Source organism: Cervus elaphus, chromosome 33, assembly GCF_910594005.1.
Source record: "Cervus elaphus chromosome 33, mCerEla1.1, whole genome shotgun sequence".
In the NCBI taxonomy this organism is placed as follows: Eukaryota; Metazoa; Chordata; class Mammalia; order Artiodactyla; family Cervidae; genus Cervus; species Cervus elaphus.
In genome coordinates, this window is record NC_057847.1 from 8,226,597 (window position 1) to 8,244,131 (window position 17,535).

The 17,535-nt window shown below is 58.7% G+C and overlaps 3 pseudogenes; all 3 read left to right on the top strand.

Moving 5' to 3' along the window:
* Positions 1-1,839: 1,839 nt before the first annotated feature.
* On the top strand, positions 1,840-1,958 carry LOC122688922 (annotated as a pseudogene).
* A 6,249-nt stretch (positions 1,959-8,207) lies between these two features.
* On the top strand, positions 8,208-8,326 carry LOC122688923 (annotated as a pseudogene).
* Positions 8,327-14,565: 6,239 nt separating this feature from the next.
* LOC122688925 lies at positions 14,566-14,684 on the top strand (annotated as a pseudogene).
* Positions 14,685-17,535: the final 2,851 nt, after the last annotated feature.

The window sequence follows — 17,535 nt, forward strand, 5'->3', positions numbered from 1 at the left end:
TTTTTAAACACATGCTCCAAGGAAAACAGTACTGAATTTACCAGAGGAACGGTAAAAAGAGGACATCACTGGAAGGGAGTTTACACAGCCAGTCTGGCCCTGCGGTCTGACGCTGGGGTGGCATCTATCTGCTCGCTTGGCCCCTGTGTCCCTCGGGGAGGACACGGGCTCGAGAGTGCAGAACAGTATCATCACTAGGACTGCCCGGAGCTGCTGCGAACATCCAGAAAGTTGCACTTGAAGAGTTCTTTAGAGGGCTTCCCTGGGCATCCAGTGGCTGCTCCCAATGCAGGGGCCTGGGTTCCATCTCTGGCCAGTGAACTAGATCCCATACACTGCAAGTAAGAGTTTGCACGCCACAATTAAAGATCCCATGTGTGGCAACCAAGACCTAGTGCAGCTTACAACAAAGAAAAAGGCACCACACGTTCTTTAGAAAGTGCTATAAAAGGCTATGAACGATTGCTTCTTCGAAGCAAATAGTAAAAAATACGTGTATTAGTTGCTCAGTTGTGTCCGAGTCTTTGTGACTCCATGGACTATGTAGCCTTCCAAGTTCCCCTGTCCGTGGAATTCTCTAGGCGAGAATACTGGAAGAGGTCGCCATTCCCTTCTCCAGGCGATCGTCTCAACCCAGCCGTGGAACCCAGGGCTCCTGCATTGCAGACAGATTCTTCACCACCTGAGCCACCAGGGAAGCCCAGGAAATACGTAGACCGGACTCCTATGAATAAAGACAGGTGCCATTAGAGAGAAAATAACCTACTAGGTTCATTTAGTTCTATTATTGCGCTTCTCCTTGGGAGTTAAAAATAAGAGTACTTCTGGAGAACCTGACAAAGCTGTGATTTATCTTAATAAAAGACTTCTGATGGAGATCTTGAAACCTGTTTCCTGAAAGAAATGAGTTATAAATATATTTCTTAAGCCTGGTGGCAACGTTTCTAATGACAGAATTCATCTCCCATGCAGCTCAGTGAGTCCCTGTTTTGAAACAAGAGAATGAATGAAAGCGTTGAGTTCAGCAGCCATGAGGTTCCCTACCGTCACAGCTCACAGTAAGGCAAGAAGGATCAAAGTAACTGTTGTCTGTCTGTTTTAGCAGTTGGTTACCATCCAGTAGATCCTGTCTTCAATTCACGTAGAACTCTTTAAGGAAGAGTCTGAAGGCCCTCAGGAAGGTCCCGTGCTTGGCGGGCGGCGTGGGGACAAGGGGGGCCGCGGTGGGGCGAAGGGGCGGGGCTGAGGCGCTCGGGTGGACGGCGCCGGGGGCTCGCGGTGGGTTTGGGCCCCGGGCAGGTGCCGGGCAGGATGGGCGCTCAGGGCCCCGGCTGCGCTATGCCTACGCCGCGGGAGGCTCAGAGGACCGAGGGCCGCGGTCCGCGGCGGGCCCGAATCAGACACCTCCGGGGCCACGTGGCCCTGAGCCTGGATGGCCAGTGGGGCGGGGGGTGGGCGCGGGCGCCGACAGGGGGCGGGCCTGGAGAGGCCCAGGGCGGGAGGGCGCCGAGACCTCCGCGCCCCTCACCCCAACCCCAGGCCCAGGCATGCACGGCCAGCCGGCCACTCGGGGTCCAGGAAGCCCTCCGGGGCCCCGGGCCGGGCCAGGCGGGTTCTGGCCGGGCTTGGCGGTGTGCGGAGGCTGGGCGGCGTCGGGCGGCCGCCGGGCTGCCGGCCCTGGCCGACCGGAGTCCGGTCGCAGGTCGTGCGGCTCAAGTGCAGCCCGCGGCCCTTGGAGAGGTGTGGCCGGCTGGCCTGACCGGCAGGCAAGTCAGACCGAAAGGGAGGCGCAAGGCAGGGTTCTTAAGGTTCTTAAGGCGCCTGGCTGCAGCCACCTCCGTCTAGGGCCATACCACCCTGAACGCGCCAGATCTTGTCTGATCTGGGAAGCGAAGCAGGGTCTGGCCTGGTTAGTACTTGGGTGGGAGACCGCCTGGGAATACCGGGTGCTGTAGGCTTCCTGCCTCCCCTGTGCTTTAGCCCTGGCTCCCCCGGCGCGGTTGGCCGCCCCGAGCCCCACCTGCCCCTGGCCCCTCAGAGCCGTCGCCTGCCTTCCAGCCGGCCGGCCAGCCGGCCTGCCGGCGGCCCTCGAACACAGCAGCAGCCCAACTCTTGGGTCCCCGCAGCCCCAGCCCCTCCGCCGGTGGGTGGCCGGGGCCCCGACTCCCGCCGCAGGCCTGGGTTGCCTCCGGATTTGGCTTCCAGGAAACCAGATGACAGTCGGGTCTCCATCTGGGGCTCCCTTGGCATGCCTCAGGCAATCCCGGGGGCTGCCCCAGCCCGAGCCCCAGCCCAGTACTCCCAGGCGACCGTTCGCGCGCGTGCACACACACACACACACACACACACACACACACACACACACACACACACACACAGAGACAGAGACACACGAAGACACACACAGAAACACACAGACACACCCCGCCCCGGACAGGTGAAGAGCTGCAAAGCACAGGGAAGGGAGACTCAGAAAGAGGGGAGAGAGTCCTAGTCTGGCAGAGACAACCCTCACAACCCTCACGTTCGGTTTCAAAAGCCCCGTGGTCCAGTGAAGAACAGGGCGGATGTAGATAGAGTGGTGGCGGAGTCAGCCAATGCACAGACAGCGAGGGCGGAGCCCGCGCAGCGAGCCTCTGACGGCGGGCGGGCGGCGTGCGACGCAGTCGGGCCCCCTACGCGCTGCGCCCGGAGCGGCGGCGGTCGGTATCGGTGCTGGAGACGGCGGCGGCGACGGTTTCGTGGCGGCCGCGCGCTGCTCTCTGAGCGGCGGGTGGTGGTGCGGCCTAGCCCCTCACTCCTGACACTTCCCCTCCCCCAGCGCACCGCGGTAAGTCGGGGGCCGGGGTGGTGGAGGCCGGAGACCGGCGGGCTCCTCCTCCACTCTGGGAGGGCGGGTGGGCGGGTGCGCGGGGCGTCCCAGGCCCTCTCGGCGCCCCAGTCTCGCGCCCTATCGCGCACCTTCTGCCCTGAGGGAGCGGGCCCCGAGGCCTGGCCCCTGAGGCTCTGAGGAGGGATTGCTCTCTGTGGGGTCTGGGCCCGGGGCTCTGGCGTCAGAGCCTCCCTTGAGTGAGCGTTTCTCGAGCAGGTTGGACTCCTTCATTTGCCCGGCAGTGGTTAGGTGGGCAGGCCCTCTGCGGGAGCAGCGCCTTGAAATCCCGAGGGAGGGTTTCCTCAGCACTTCGCTGATCACCGTGCGGGATTGGGCTTTCTTTGTTTTGGCTTCTCCAAGGAGAGATTTGCAACCCCAGGGGAGGGTGAGTGGGTCGGGAGTTTGTGAGCTTATGAAAACTGCATCTGAGAAAACTAAGGTCATTGAATGGAGTGAAACCTTACTTTTTGTTCTCCCACGTGTCCCGCGTAAAGCTAGGCGAGAAACGGTGTGGTTTCTGGATTACTTACTCTAGGCATAAGGACCTTGGAAATTAAGTCAATGAAGTGTATGAACAATGTTTCTTGAGAATTTGGCACATTCTCTGTGTTTAGAATTGAACCGAAGTATTTTTCATTTGTGTCTTTTACCCAGGAGATACTCATACCACCCCTCCCCAAGATTTAACAATCAAGAATGTCTTCAAACATTGTCAAATGTTACTTGGGAGGCAAAACTGCCTCTCAGTGAGACTGCTGCTGTACAGAGAATAGTCCCAATATTTCAATAAAAACATCTTACCTTTAAAAAAAAGAAGAAGAAGAAAGAGGGAGAGAGAGACAGCAAGAGGACCACACAGGTTCCCCACCCCCAGCCCCACCCCCACGCCTCCACACCCTCCCCCGTCCATCGTGGGTATGCACCCGGCCCCCGGTCGGCCTGACCACAGCCTCGCCCACCGACACCCTCACACACACACTCTCACACACTCACCCTCTGGTCTGGGGGCGGGGGCTGGGTCTTGCCTTAGGGAGCCAAGCTGAAGGGGACCTTTGAGACTTCGGCTGCGAGGAAGTCTTGGGGACCCCACGGGGGACTGCCAGCCCCGGGGCACCGCGTCCAGCCTGGGCCGCCCCAAGGGAACGCCCCCTCCCTTGGGGAAGCGGCTTCTTCCGCAGGGCCTCTCTCTGGGGTGGTCACGGTTGTGCCAGTGTGTCTGTCTCGGATCGGATGCCATCCTCTCTCCCGTGTCTGTCTCCCTCTGTCTGTCTCCACCTGTGTGTGTGTGTGTGTGTGTGTGTGTGTGTGTGTGTGTGTGTGTGTGTGTCTCCGCGCGCGTGTCTGTCTTCATCTCCCTCTGGCCGTCTGGGAGTCTGTCTCTGAACCTTCATCTCTTTCTGCCTCTGAGTCTCCTGACCCCCGGCCTCTCACAGGCGCTGTGGGTCTGGCTCTGGCTGAGGAGCTTGCGCCGGCCGGCTGTCTCCCTTGGCCTGGGTGCGTGCGAGTGTCTGTGTGTGTGTCCGTGTCCGTGCCCCTGCCTGTCGCTCGTCCGCTCTCTCAGGAAGGTCCTGTGCTTGGCGGGCGGCGTGGGGACAAGGGGGGGCCGCGGTCGGGCGAAGGGGCGGGGCTGCCGCGCTCCAGTCGCCGGCGGCGGCCGGCCCGCCCGCAAGCCAGACACCTCTGGGGCCACTTGGGCCTGAGCAGCGATCCGGAGGGGTGGGTGGGGGACCCGAGCGGGGGGCGGGCCTGGAGAGGCCCAGGGTGGGTGGGCGCCCAGACCTCCGCGCCCCTCACGCCAACCCGCAGCCCAGGCCTGCACGCCTAACCGGCCGCTCGTGGTCCCGGCAACCCTCCGGGCCCCCGGGCCGGGCCAGGCTTGCTTGCCAGGGTGGCGGTGTGCGGGGACGGGGCGGCGTCGGCCGGGCTGCCGGGCCTGGCCGGCCCGAGTTCGGTCGCTGGTCGTGCGGCTCAAGTGCAGCGCGCGCCCCGTGGAAAGGTGCGGCCCGGGCTGGCTCGACCGGCACGTCAGAGCGAGAGGGAGGCGCAGCGCAGGGCTTTGAAGGCGCCTGGCGCCAGCCGCCTCCCTCTGATGAGATCATACCACCCTGAACGGGCCAGATGTCTTCTGATCTGGGAAACTAAGCAGGGTTAGTTAGTACTTGGATGGGAGACCCCCTAGTAGTTAGGAGCTCCAGGCTTTTGCACAAAGTAGACGACAAGCCAACGTATAGGTGATGAAACGTTTATCGTGAAAAATCCAATGAAACCTGAATTCGAAGATGGTTTATGGCATAGAAGCAAGTGTTTTCCATTAGGTTCCCCCCGCCCCCCCGAATTAACTTGCATGATGGTTTCCCATTAGCATAATGCTTAGTTTTTATTCCTTCTTTCCTTGTCTGTATCCATCTTTTTGCATCATCATGTGGTGCCTTATTGGCATAATTTTCCGCCTTTTGTCTTTTTTGTAACTTTTCGAAAAAGGACTTCTTAGGCATTAACATACTGATATGTCCATAAGGGGGAAAGACTTCTTCCCTACAACTGCATTGAAAAAATTTGAACTTAAGAAAATCTGTTTTAATGTAGCAGAATTATTATTTTATCTTTCCAATCTAGCATTTGTGAAATCCTTAACTGCTGATAAGTGTTCAGGCTTCCCTGGTGGCTCAGCTGGTGAAGAATCCACCTGGCATGCAGGAGACCTGGGTTCGATCCCTGGGTTGCAGAGACCCCCTGGAGAAGGGAACGGCTACCCACTCTAGTATTCGGGCCTGGAGAATTCCATGGACTGTATAGTCCCTGCGTTCGCAGAGTCAGACATGACTGAGCGACTTTCACGGGTCACCAACAACGGTTCAGCCTGAAATAAGAACTTTCAAAAATCTTTGAACACAGACGCTCTAACTTATTTTCCCTCTGGGATCAATATCCTGCATTTACTTTCAGGTTACGTATACACAATAGGCACAGAACTCTCTTATTGTGTCTTTTATTTGCATATAAATTAACAGCCTAGCAAATTTAAAATAGAAACACTAAAGACAGTGTTGCGCAGAGCAATCTCTGTTAAATGCCCCATTATCTCACTGAAGTTCCTATACACATGCAGGGACTGAAGGAGGACAGGAAGATGGCAGAAGAGCAACCCGCGAGCCACTGCTGTGTCTGTGCGCATCAACTACAGACTGCAAGGTAAGGACCGTATTTTACATAAATAGAAACACAGTTACAATTCAGATTTCCTTTTTAAGTTGCCTCCATAATTGGTTTGCAATAGCAACAGATTCTCCCCTTTCTTCATAGCCATACGCCAACACGTATCATTTTTAAAAATCTATTAATGTCAGACAAAACCATCACAATGCTTCAGGAGTGACTTCAAGAAAACTCCAGTCAAGTCACAGTACTCAGGCAGGTGGGTTTAATAAACAAGTCCTAGGTAGATATCAGTCCACCTCAAAGTGGGCAGTAATGTTGGAACACATCTAGGATTTCCTTTTTAAACACATGCTCCAAGGAAAACAGTACTGAATTTACCAGAGGAACGGTAAAAAGAGGACATCACTGGAAGGGAGTTTACACAGCCAGTCTGGCCCTGCGGTCTGACGCTGGGGTAGCATCTATCTGCTCGCTTGGCCCCTGTGTCCCTCGGGGAGGACACGGGCTCGAGAGTGCAGAACAGTATCATCACTAGGACTGCCCGGAGCTGCTGCGAACATCCAGAAAGTTGCACTTGAAGAGTTCTTTAGAGGGCTTCCCTGGGCATCCAGTGGCTGCTCCCAATGCAGGGGCCTGGGTTCCATCTCTGGCCAGTGAACTAGATCCCATACACTGCAAGTAAGAGTTTGCACGCCACAATTAAAGATCCCATGTGTGGCAACCAAGACCTAGTGCAGCTTACAACAAAGAAAAAGGCACCACACGTTCTTTAGAAAGTGCTATAAAAGGCTATGAACGATTGCTTCTTCGAAGCAAATAGTAAAAAATACGTGTATTAGTTGCTCAGTTGTGTCCGAGTCTTTGTGACTCCATGGACTATGTAGCCTTCCAAGTTCCCCTGTCCGTGGAATTCTCTAGGCGAGAATACTGGAAGAGGTCGCCATTCCCTTCTCCAGGCGATCGTCTCAACCCAGCCGTGGAACCCAGGGCTCCTGCATTGCAGACAGATTCTTCACCACCTGAGCCACCAGGGAAGCCCAGGAAATACGTAGACCGGACTCCTATGAATAAAGACAGGTGCCATTAGAGAGAAAATAACCTACTAGGTTCATTTAGTTCTATTATTGCGCTTCTCCTTGGGAGTTAAAAATAAGAGTACTTCTGGAGAACCTGACAAAGCTGTGATTTATCTTAATAAAAGACTTCTGATGGAGATCTTGAAACCTGTTTCCTGAAAGAAATGAGTTATAAATATATTTCTTAAGCCTGGTGGCAACGTTTCTAATGACAGAATTCATCTCCCATGCAGCTCAGTGAGTCCCTGTTTTGAAACAAGAGAATGAATGAAAGCGTTGAGTTCAGCAGCCATGAGGTTCCCTACCGTCACAGCTCACAGTAAGGCAAGAAGGATCAAAGTAACTGTTGTCTGTCTGTTTTAGCAGTTGGTTACCATCCAGTAGATCCTGTCTTCAATTCACGTAGAACTCTTTAAGGAAGAGTCTGAAGGCCCTCAGGAAGGTCCCGTGCTTGGCGGGCGGCGTGGGGACAAGGGGGGCCGCGGTGGGGCGAAGGGGCGGGGCTGAGGCGCTCGGGTGGACGGCGCCGGGGGCTCGCGGTGGGTTTGGGCCCCGGGCAGGTGCCGGGCAGGATGGGCGCTCAGGGCCCCGGCTGCGCTATGCCTACGCCGCGGGAGGCTCAGAGGACCGAGGGCCGCGGTCCGCGGCGGGCCCGAATCAGACACCTCCGGGGCCACGTGGCCCTGAGCCTGGATGGCCAGTGGGGCGGGGGGTGGGCGCGGGCGCCGACAGGGGGCGGGCCTGGAGAGGCCCAGGGCGGGAGGGCGCCGAGACCTCCGCGCCCCTCACCCCAACCCCAGGCCCAGGCATGCACGGCCAGCCGGCCACTCGGGGTCCAGGAAGCCCTCCGGGGCCCTGGGCCGGGCCAGGCGGGTTCTGGCCGGGCTTGGCGGTGTGCGGAGGCTGGGCGGCGTCGGGCGGCCGCCGGGCTGCCGGCCCTGGCCGACCGGAGTCCGGTCGCAGGTCGTGCGGCTCAAGTACAGCCCGCGGCCCTTGGAGAGGTGTGGCCGGCTGGCCTGACCGGCAGGCAAGTCAGACCGAAAGGGAGGCGCAAGGCAGGGTTCTTAAGGTTCTTAAGGCGCCTGGCTGCAGCCACCTCCGTCTAGGGCCATACCACCCTGAACGCGCCAGATCTTGTCTGATCTGGGAAGCGAAGCAGGGTCTGGCCTGGTTAGTACTTGGGTGGGAGACCGCCTGGGAATACCGGGTGCTGTAGGCTTCCTGCCTCCCCTGTCCTTTAGCCCTGGCTCCCCCGGCGCGGTTGGCCGCCCCGAGCCCCACCTGCCCCTGGCCCCTCAGAGCCGTCGCCTGCCTTCCAGCCGGCCGGCCAGCCGGCCTGCCGGCGGCCCTCGAACACAGCAGCAGCCCAACTCTTGGGTCCCCGCAGCCCCAGCCCCTCCGCCGGTGGGTGGCCGGGGCCCCGACTCCCGCCGCAGGCCTGGGTTGCCTCCGGATTTGGCTTCCAGGAAACCAGATGACAGTCGGGTCTCCATCTGGGGCTCCCTTGGCATGCCTCAGGCAATCCCGGGGGCTGCCCCAGCCCGAGCCCCAGCCCAGTACTCCCAGGCGACCGTTCGCGCGCGCGCACACACACACACACACACACACACACACACACACACACACACACTCACACACACACACAGAGACAGAGACACACAAAGACACACACAGAAACACACAGACACACCCCGCCCCGGACAGGTGAAGAGCTGCAAAGCACAGGGAAGGGAGACTCAGAAAGAGGGGAGAGAGTCCTAGTCTGGCAGAGACAACCCTCACAACCCTCACGTTCGGTTTCAAAAGCCCCGTGGTCCAGTGAAGAACAGGGCGGATGTAGATAGAGTGGTGGCGGAGTCAGCCAATGCACAGACAGCGAGGGCGGAGCCCGCGCAGCGAGCCTCTGAAGGCGGGCGGGCGGCGTGCGACGCAGTCGGGCCCCCTACGCGCTGCGCCCGGAGCGGCGGCGGTCGGTATCGGTGCTGGAGACGGCGGCGGCGACGGTTTCGTGGCGGCCGCGCGCTGCTATCTGAGCGGCGGGTGGTGGTGCGGCCTAGCCCCTCACTCCTGACACTTCCCCTCCCCCAGCGCACCGCGGTAAGTCGGGGGCCGGGGTGGTGGAGGCCGGAGACCGGCGGGCTCCTCCTCCACTCTGGGAGGGCGGGTGGGCGGGTGCGCGGGGCGTCCCAGGCCCTCTCGGCGCCCCAGTCTCGCGCCCTATCGCGCACCTTCTGCCCTGAGGGAGCGGGCCCCGAGGCCTGGCCCCTGAGGCTCTGAGGAGGGATTGCTCTCTGTGGGGTCTGGGCCCGGGGCTCTGGCGTCAGAGCCTCCCTTGAGTGAGCGTTTCTCGAGCAGGTTGGACTCCTTCATTTGCCCGGCAGTGGTTAGGTGGGCAGGCCCTCTGCGGGAGCAGCGCCTTGAAATCCCGAGGGAGGGTTTCCTCAGCACTTCGCTGATCACCGTGCGGGATTGGGCTTTCTTTGTTTTGGCTTCTCCAAGGAGAGATTTGCAACCCCAGGGGAGGGTGAGTGGGTCGGGAGTTTGTGAGCTTATGAAAACTGCATCTGAGAAAACTAAGGTCATTGAATGGAGTGAAACCTTACTTTTTGTTCTCCCACGTGTCCCGCGTAAAGCTAGGCGAGAAACGGTGTGGTTTCTGGATTACTTACTCTAGGCATAAGGACCTTGGAAATTAAGTCAATGAAGTGTATGAACAATGTTTCTTGAGAATTTGGCACATTCTCTGTGTTTAGAATTGAACCGAAGTATTTTTCATTTGTGTCTTTTACCCAGGAGATACTCATACCACCCCTCCCCAAGATTTAACAATCAAGAATGTCTTCAAACATTGTCAAATGTTACTTGGGAGGCAAAACTGCCTCTCAGTGAGACTGCTGCTGTACAGAGAATAGTCCCAATATTTCAATAAAAACATCTTACCTTTAAAAAAAAGAAGAAGAAGAAAGAGGGAGAGAGAGACAGCAAGAGGACCACACAGGTTCCCCACCCCCAGCCCCACCCCCACGCCTCCACACCCTCCCCCGTCCATCGTGGGTATGCACCCGGCCCCCGGTCGGCCTGACCACAGCCTCGCCCACCGACACCCTCACACACACACTCTCACACACTCACCCTCTGGTCTGGGGGCGGGGGCTGGGTCTTGCCTTAGGGAGCCAAGCTGAAGGGGACCTTTGAGACTTCGGCTGCGAGGAAGTCTTGGGGACCCCACGGGGGACTGCCAGCCCCGGGGCACCGCGTCCAGCCTGGGCCGCCCCAAGGGAACGCCCCCTCCCTTGGGGAAGCGGCTTCTTCCGCAGGGCCTCTCTCTGGGGTGGTCACGGTTGTGCCAGTGTGTCTGTCTCGGATCGGATGCCATCCTCTCTCCCGTGTCTGTCTCCCTCTGTCTGTCTCCACCTGTGTGTGTGTGTGTGTGTGTGTGTGTGTGTGTGTGTCCGCGCGTGTGTCTGTCTTCATCTCCCTCTGGCCGTCTGGGAGTCTGTCTCTGAACCTTCATCTCTTTCTGCCTCTGAGTCTCCTGACCCCCGGCCTCTCACAGGCGCTGTGGGTCTGGCTCTGGCTGAGGAGCTTGCGCCGGCCGGCTGTCTCCCTTGGCCTGGGTGCGTGCGAGTGTCTGTGTGTGTGTCCGTGTCCGTGCCCCTGCCTGTCGCTCGTCCGCTCTCTCAGGAAGGTCCTGTGCTTGGCGGGCGGCGTGGGGACAAGGGGGGGCCGCGGTCGGGCGAAGGGGCGGGGCTGCCGCGCTCCAGTCGCCGGCGGCGGCCGGCCCGCCCGCAAGCCAGACACCTCTGGGGCCACTTGGGCCTGAGCAGCGATCCGGAGGGGTGGGTGGGGGACCCGAGCGGGGGGCGGGCCTGGAGAGGCCCAGGGTGGGTGGGCGCCCAGACCTCCGCGCCCCTCACGCCAACCCGCAGCCCAGGCCTGCACGCCTAACCGGCCGCTCGTGGTCCCGGCAACCCTCCGGGCCCCCGGGCCGGGCCAGGCTTGCTTGCCAGGGTGGCGGTGTGCGGGGACGGGGCGGCGTCGGCCGGGCTGCCGGGCCTGGCCGGCCCGAGTTCGGTCGCTGGTCGTGCGGCTCAAGTGCAGCGCGCGCCCCGTGGAAAGGTGCGGCCCGGGCTGGCTCGACCGGCACGTCAGAGCGAGAGGGAGGCGCAGCGCAGGGCTTTGAAGGCGCCTGGCGCCAGCCGCCTCCCTCTGATGAGATCATACCACCCTGAACGGGCCAGATGTCTTCTGATCTGGGAAACTAAGCAGGGTTAGTTAGTACTTGGATGGGAGACCCCCTAGTAGTTAGGAGCTCCAGGCTTTTGCACAAAGTAGACGACAAGCCAACGTATAGGTGATGAAACGTTTATCGTGAAAAATCCAATGAAACCTGAATTCGAAGATGGTTTATGGCATAGAAGCAAGTGTTTTCCATTAGGTTCCCCCCGCCCCCCCGAATTAACTTGCATGATGGTTTCCCATTAGCATAATGCTTAGTTTTTATTCCTTCTTTCCTTGTCTGTATCCATCTTTTTGCATCATCATGTGGTGCCTTATTGGCATAATTTTCCGCCTTTTGTCTTTTTTGTAACTTTTCGAAAAAGGACTTCTTAGGCATTAACATACTGATATGTCCATAAGGGGGAAAGACTTCTTCCCTACAACTGCATTGAAAAAATTTGAACTTAAGAAAATCTGTTTTAATGTAGCAGAATTATTATTTTATCTTTCCAATCTAGCATTTGTGAAATCCTTAACTGCTGATAAGTGTTCAGGCTTCCCTGGTGGCTCAGCTGGTGAAGAATCCACCTGGCATGCAGGAGACCTGGGTTCGATCCCTGGGTTGCAGAGACCCCCTGGAGAAGGGAACGGCTACCCACTCTAGTATTCGGGCCTGGAGAATTCCATGGACTGTATAGTCCCTGCGTTCGCAGAGTCAGACATGACTGAGCGACTTTCACGGGTCACCAACAACGGTTCAGCCTGAAATAAGAACTTTCAAAAATCTTTGAACACAGACGCTCTAACTTATTTTCCCTCTGGGATCAATATCCTGCATTTACTTTCAGGTTACGTATACACAATAGGCACAGAACTCTCTTATTGTGTCTTTTATTTGCATATAAATTAACAGCCTAGCAAATTTAAAATAGAAACACTAAAGACAGTGTTGCGCAGAGCAATCTCTGTTAAATGCCCCATTATCTCACTGAAGTTCCTATACACATGCAGGGACTGAAGGAGGACAGGAAGATGGCAGAAGAGCAACCCGCGAGCCACTGCTGTGTCTGTGCGCATCAACTACAGACTGCAAGGTAAGGACCGTATTTTACATAAATAGAAACACAGTTACAATTCAGATTTCCTTTTTAAGTTGCCTCCATAATTGGTTTGCAATAGCAACAGATTCTCCCCTTTCTTCGTAGCCATACGCCAACACGTATCATTTTTAAAAATCTATTAATGTCAGACAAAACCATCACAATGCTTCAGGAGTGACTTCAAGAAAACTCCAGTCAAGTCACAGTACTCAGGCAGGTGGGTTTAATAAACAAGTCCTAGGTAGATATCAGTCCACCTCAAAGTGGGCAGTAATGTTGGAACACATCTAGGATTTCCTTTTTAAACACATGCTCCAAGGAAAACAGTACTGAATTTACCAGAGGAACGGTAAAAAGAGGACATCACTGGAAGGGAGTTTACACAGCCAGTCTGGCCCTGCGGTCTGACGCTGGGGTGGCATCTATCTGCTCGCTTGGCCCCTGTGTCCCTCGGGGAGGACACGGGCTCGAGAGTGCAGAACAGTATCATCACTAGGACTGCCCGGAGCTGCTGCGAACATCCAGAAAGTTGCACTTGAAGAGTTCTTTAGAGGGCTTCCCTGGGCATCCAGTGGCTGCTCCCAATGCAGGGGCCTGGGTTCCATCTCTGGCCAGTGAACTAGATCCCATACACTGCAAGTAAGAGTTTGCACGCCACAATTAAAGATCCCATGTGTGGCAACCAAGACCTAGTGCAGCTTACAACAAAGAAAAAGGCACCACACGTTCTTTAGAAAGTGCTATAAAAGGCTATGAACGATTGCTTCTTCGAAGCAAATAGTAAAAAATACGTGTATTAGTTGCTCAGTTGTGTCCGAGTCTTTGTGACTCCATGGACTATGTAGCCTTCCAAGTTCCCCTGTCCGTGGAATTCTCTAGGCGAGAATACTGGAAGAGGTCGCCATTCCCTTCTCCAGGCGATCGTCTCAACCCAGCCGTGGAACCCAGGGCTCCTGCATTGCAGACAGATTCTTCACCACCTGAGCCACCAGGGAAGCCCAGGAAATACGTAGACCGGACTCCTATGAATAAAGACAGGTGCCATTAGAGAGAAAATAACCTACTAGGTTCATTTAGTTCTATTATTGCGCTTCTCCTTGGGAGTTAAAAATAAGAGTACTTCTGGAGAACCTGACAAAGCTGTGATTTATCTTAATAAAAGACTTCTGATGGAGATCTTGAAACCTGTTTCCTGAAAGAAATGAGTTATAAATATATTTCTTAAGCCTGGTGGCAACGTTTCTAATGACAGAATTCATCTCCCATGCAGCTCAATGAGTCCCTGTTTTGAAACAAGAGAATGAATGAAAGCGTTGAGTTCAGCAGCCATGAGGTTCCCTACCGTCACAGCTCACAGTAAGGCAAGAAGGATCAAAGTAACTGTTGTCTGTCTGTTTTAGCAGTTGGTTACCATCCAGTAGATCCTGTCTTCAATTCACGTAGAACTCTTTAAGGAAGAGTCTGAAGGCCCTCAGGAAGGTCCCGTGCTTGGCGGGCGGCGTGGGGACAAGGGGGGCCGCGGTGGGGCGAAGGGGCGGGGCTGAGGCGCTCGGGTGGACGGCGCCGGGGGCTCGCGGTGGGTTTGGGCCCCGGGCAGGTGCCGGGCAGGATGGGCGCTCAGGGCCCCGGCTGCGCTATGCCTACGCCGCGGGAGGCTCAGAGGACCGAGGGCCGCGGTCCGCGGCGGGCCCGAATCAGACACCTCCGGGGCCACGTGGCCCTGAGCCTGGATGGCCAGTGGGGCGGGGGGTGGGCGCGGGCGCCGACAGGGGGCGGGCCTGGAGAGGCCCAGGGCGGGAGGGCGCCGAGACCTCCGCGCCCCTCACCCCAACCCCAGGCCCAGGCATGCACGGCCAGCCGGCCACTCGGGGTCCAGGAAGCCCTCCGGGGCCCCGGGCCGGGCCAGGCGGGTTCTGGCCGGGCTTGGCGGTGTGCGGAGGCTGGGCGGCGTCGGGCGGCCGCCGGGCTGCCGGCCCTGGCCGACCGGAGTCCGGTCGCAGGTCGTGCGGCTCAAGTACAGCCCGCGGCCCTTGGAGAGGTGTGGCCGGCTGGCCTGACCGGCAGGCAAGTCAGACCGAAAGGGAGGCGCAAGGCAGGGTTCTTAAGGTTCTTAAGGCGCCTGGCTGCAGCCACCTCCGTCTAGGGCCATACCACCCTGAACGCGCCAGATCTTGTCTGATCTGGGAAGCGAAGCAGGGTCTGGCCTGGTTAGTACTTGGGTGGGAGACCGCCTGGGAATACCGGGTGCTGTAGGCTTCCTGCCTCCCCTGTGCTTTAGCCCTGGCTCCCCCGGCGCGGTTGGCCGCCCCGAGCCCCACCTGCCCCTGGCCCCTCAGAGCCGTCGCCTGCCTTCCAGCCGGCCGGCCAGCCGGCCTGCCGGCGGCCCTCGAACACAGCAGCAGCCCAACTCTTGGGTCCCCGCAGCCCCAGCCCCTCCGCCGGTGGGTGGCCGGGGCCCCGACTCCCGCCGCAGGCCTGGGTTGCCTCCGGATTTGGCTTCCAGGAAACCAGATGACAGTCGGGTCTCCATCTGGGGCTCCCTTGGCATGCCTCAGGCAATCCCGGGGGCTGCCCCAGCCCGAGCCCCAGCCCAGTACTCCCAGGCGACCGTTCGCGCGCGTGCACACACACACACACACACACACACACACACACACACACACACACACACACACACTCACACACACACACAGAGACAGAGACACACAAAGACACACACAGAAACACACAGACACACCCCGCCCCGGACAGGTGAAGAGCTGCAAAGCACAGGGAAGGGAGACTCAGAAAGAGGGGAGAGAGTCCTAGTCTGGCAGAGACAACCCTCACAACCCTCACGTTCGGTTTCAAAAGCCCCGTGGTCCAGTGAAGAACAGGGCGGATGTAGATAGAGTGGTGGCGGAGTCAGCCAATGCACAGACAGCGAGGGCGGAGCCCGCGCAGCGAGCCTCTGATGGCGGGCGGGCGGCGTGCGACGCAGTCGGGCCCCCTACGCGCTGCGCCCGGAGCGGCGGCGGTCGGTATCGGTGCTGGAGACGGCGGCGGCGACGGTTTCGTGGCGGCCGCGCGCTGCTCTCTGAGCGGCGGGTGGTGGTGCGGCCTAGCCCCTCACTCCTGACACTTCCCCTCCCCCAGCGCACCGCGGTAAGTCGGGGGCCGGGGTGGTGGAGGCCGGAGACCGGCGGGCTCCTCCTCCACTCTGGGAGGGCGGGTGGGCGGGTGCGCGGGGCGTCCCAGGCCCTCTCGGCGCCCCAGTCTCGCGCCCTATCGCGCACCTTCTGCCCTGAGGGAGCGGGCCCCGAGGCCTGGCCCCTGAGGCTCTGAGGAGGGATTGCTCTCTGTGGGGTCTGGGCCCGGGGCTCTGGCGTCAGAGCCTCCCTTGAGTGAGCGTTTCTCGAGCAGGTTGGACTCCTTCATTTGCCCGGCAGTGGTTAGGTGGGCAGGCCCTCTGCGGGAGCAGCGCCTTGAAATCCCGAGGGAGGGTTTCCTCAGCACTTCGCTGATCACCGTGCGGGATTGGGCTTTCTTTGTTTTGGCTTCTCCAAGGAGAGATTTGCAACCCCAGGGGAGGGTGAGTGGGTCGGGAGTTTGTGAGCTTATGAAAACTGCATCTGAGAAAACTAAGGTCATTGAATGGAGTGAAACCTTACTTTTTGTTCTCCCACGTGTCCCGCGTAAAGCTAGGCGAGAAACGGTGTGGTTTCTGGATTACTTACTCTAGGCATAAGGACCTTGGAAATTAAGTCAATGAAGTGTATGAACAATGTTTCTTGAGAATTTGGCACATTCTCTGTGTTTAGAATTGAACCGAAGTATTTTTCATTTGTGTCTTTTACCCAGGAGATACTCATACCACCCCTCCCCAAGATTTAACAATCAAGAATGTCTTCAAACATTGTCAAATGTTACTTGGGAGGCAAAACTGCCTCTCAGTGAGACTGCTGCTGTACAGAGAATAGTCCCAATATTTCAATAAAAACATCTTACCTTTAAAAAAAAGAAGAAGAAGAAAGAGGGAGAGAGAGACAGCAAGAGGACCACACAGGTTCCCCACCCCCAGCCCCACCCCCACGCCTCCACACCCTCCCCCGTCCATCGTGGGTATGCACCCGGCCCCCGGTCGGCCTGACCACAGCCTCGCCCACCGACACCCTCACACACACACTCTCACACACTCACCCTCTGGTCTGGGGGCGGGGGCTGGGTCTTGCCTTAGGGAGCCAAGCTGAAGGGGACCTTTGAGACTTCGGCTGCGAGGAAGTCTTGGGGACCCCACGGGGGACTGCCAGCCCCGGGGCACCGCGTCCAGCCTGGGCCGCCCCAAGGGAACGCCCCCTCCCTTGGGGAAGCGGCTTCTTCCGCAGGGCCTCTCTCTGGGGTGGTCACGGTTGTGCCAGTGTGTCTGTCTCGGATCGGATGCCATCCTCTCTCCCGTGTCTGTCTCCCTCTGTCTGTCTCCACCTGTGTGTGTGTGTGTGTGTGTGTGTGTGTGTGTGTGTCCGCGCGCGTGTCTGTCTTCATCTCCCTCTGGCCGTCTGGGAGTCTGTCTCTGAACCTTCATCTCTTTCTGCCTCTGAGTCTCCTGACCCCCGGCCTCTCACAGGCGCTGTGGGTCTGGCTCTGGCTGAGGAGCTTGCGCCGGCCGGCTGTCTCCCTTGGCCTGGGTGCGTGCGAGTGTCTGTGTGTGTGTCCGTGTCCGTGCCCCTGCCTGTCGCTCGTCCGCTCTCTCAGGAAGGTCCTGTGCTTGGCGGGCGGCGTGGGGACAAGGGGGGGGCCGCGGTCGGGCGAAGGGGCGGGGCTGCCGCGCTCCAGTCGCCGGCGGCGGCCGGCCCGCCCGCAAGCCAGACACCTCTGGGGCCACTTGGGCCTGAGCAGCGATCCGGAGGGGTGGGTGGGGGACCCGAGCGGGGGGCGGGCCTGGAGAGGCCCAGGGTGGGTGGGCGCCCAGACCTCCGCGCCCCTCACGCCAACCCGCAGCCCAGGCCTGCACGCCTAACCGGCCGCTCGTGGTCCCGGCAACCCTCCGGGCCCCCGGGCCGGGCCAGGCTTGCTTGCCAGGGTGGCGGTGTGCGGGGACGGGGCGGCGTCGGCCGGGCTGCCGGGCCTG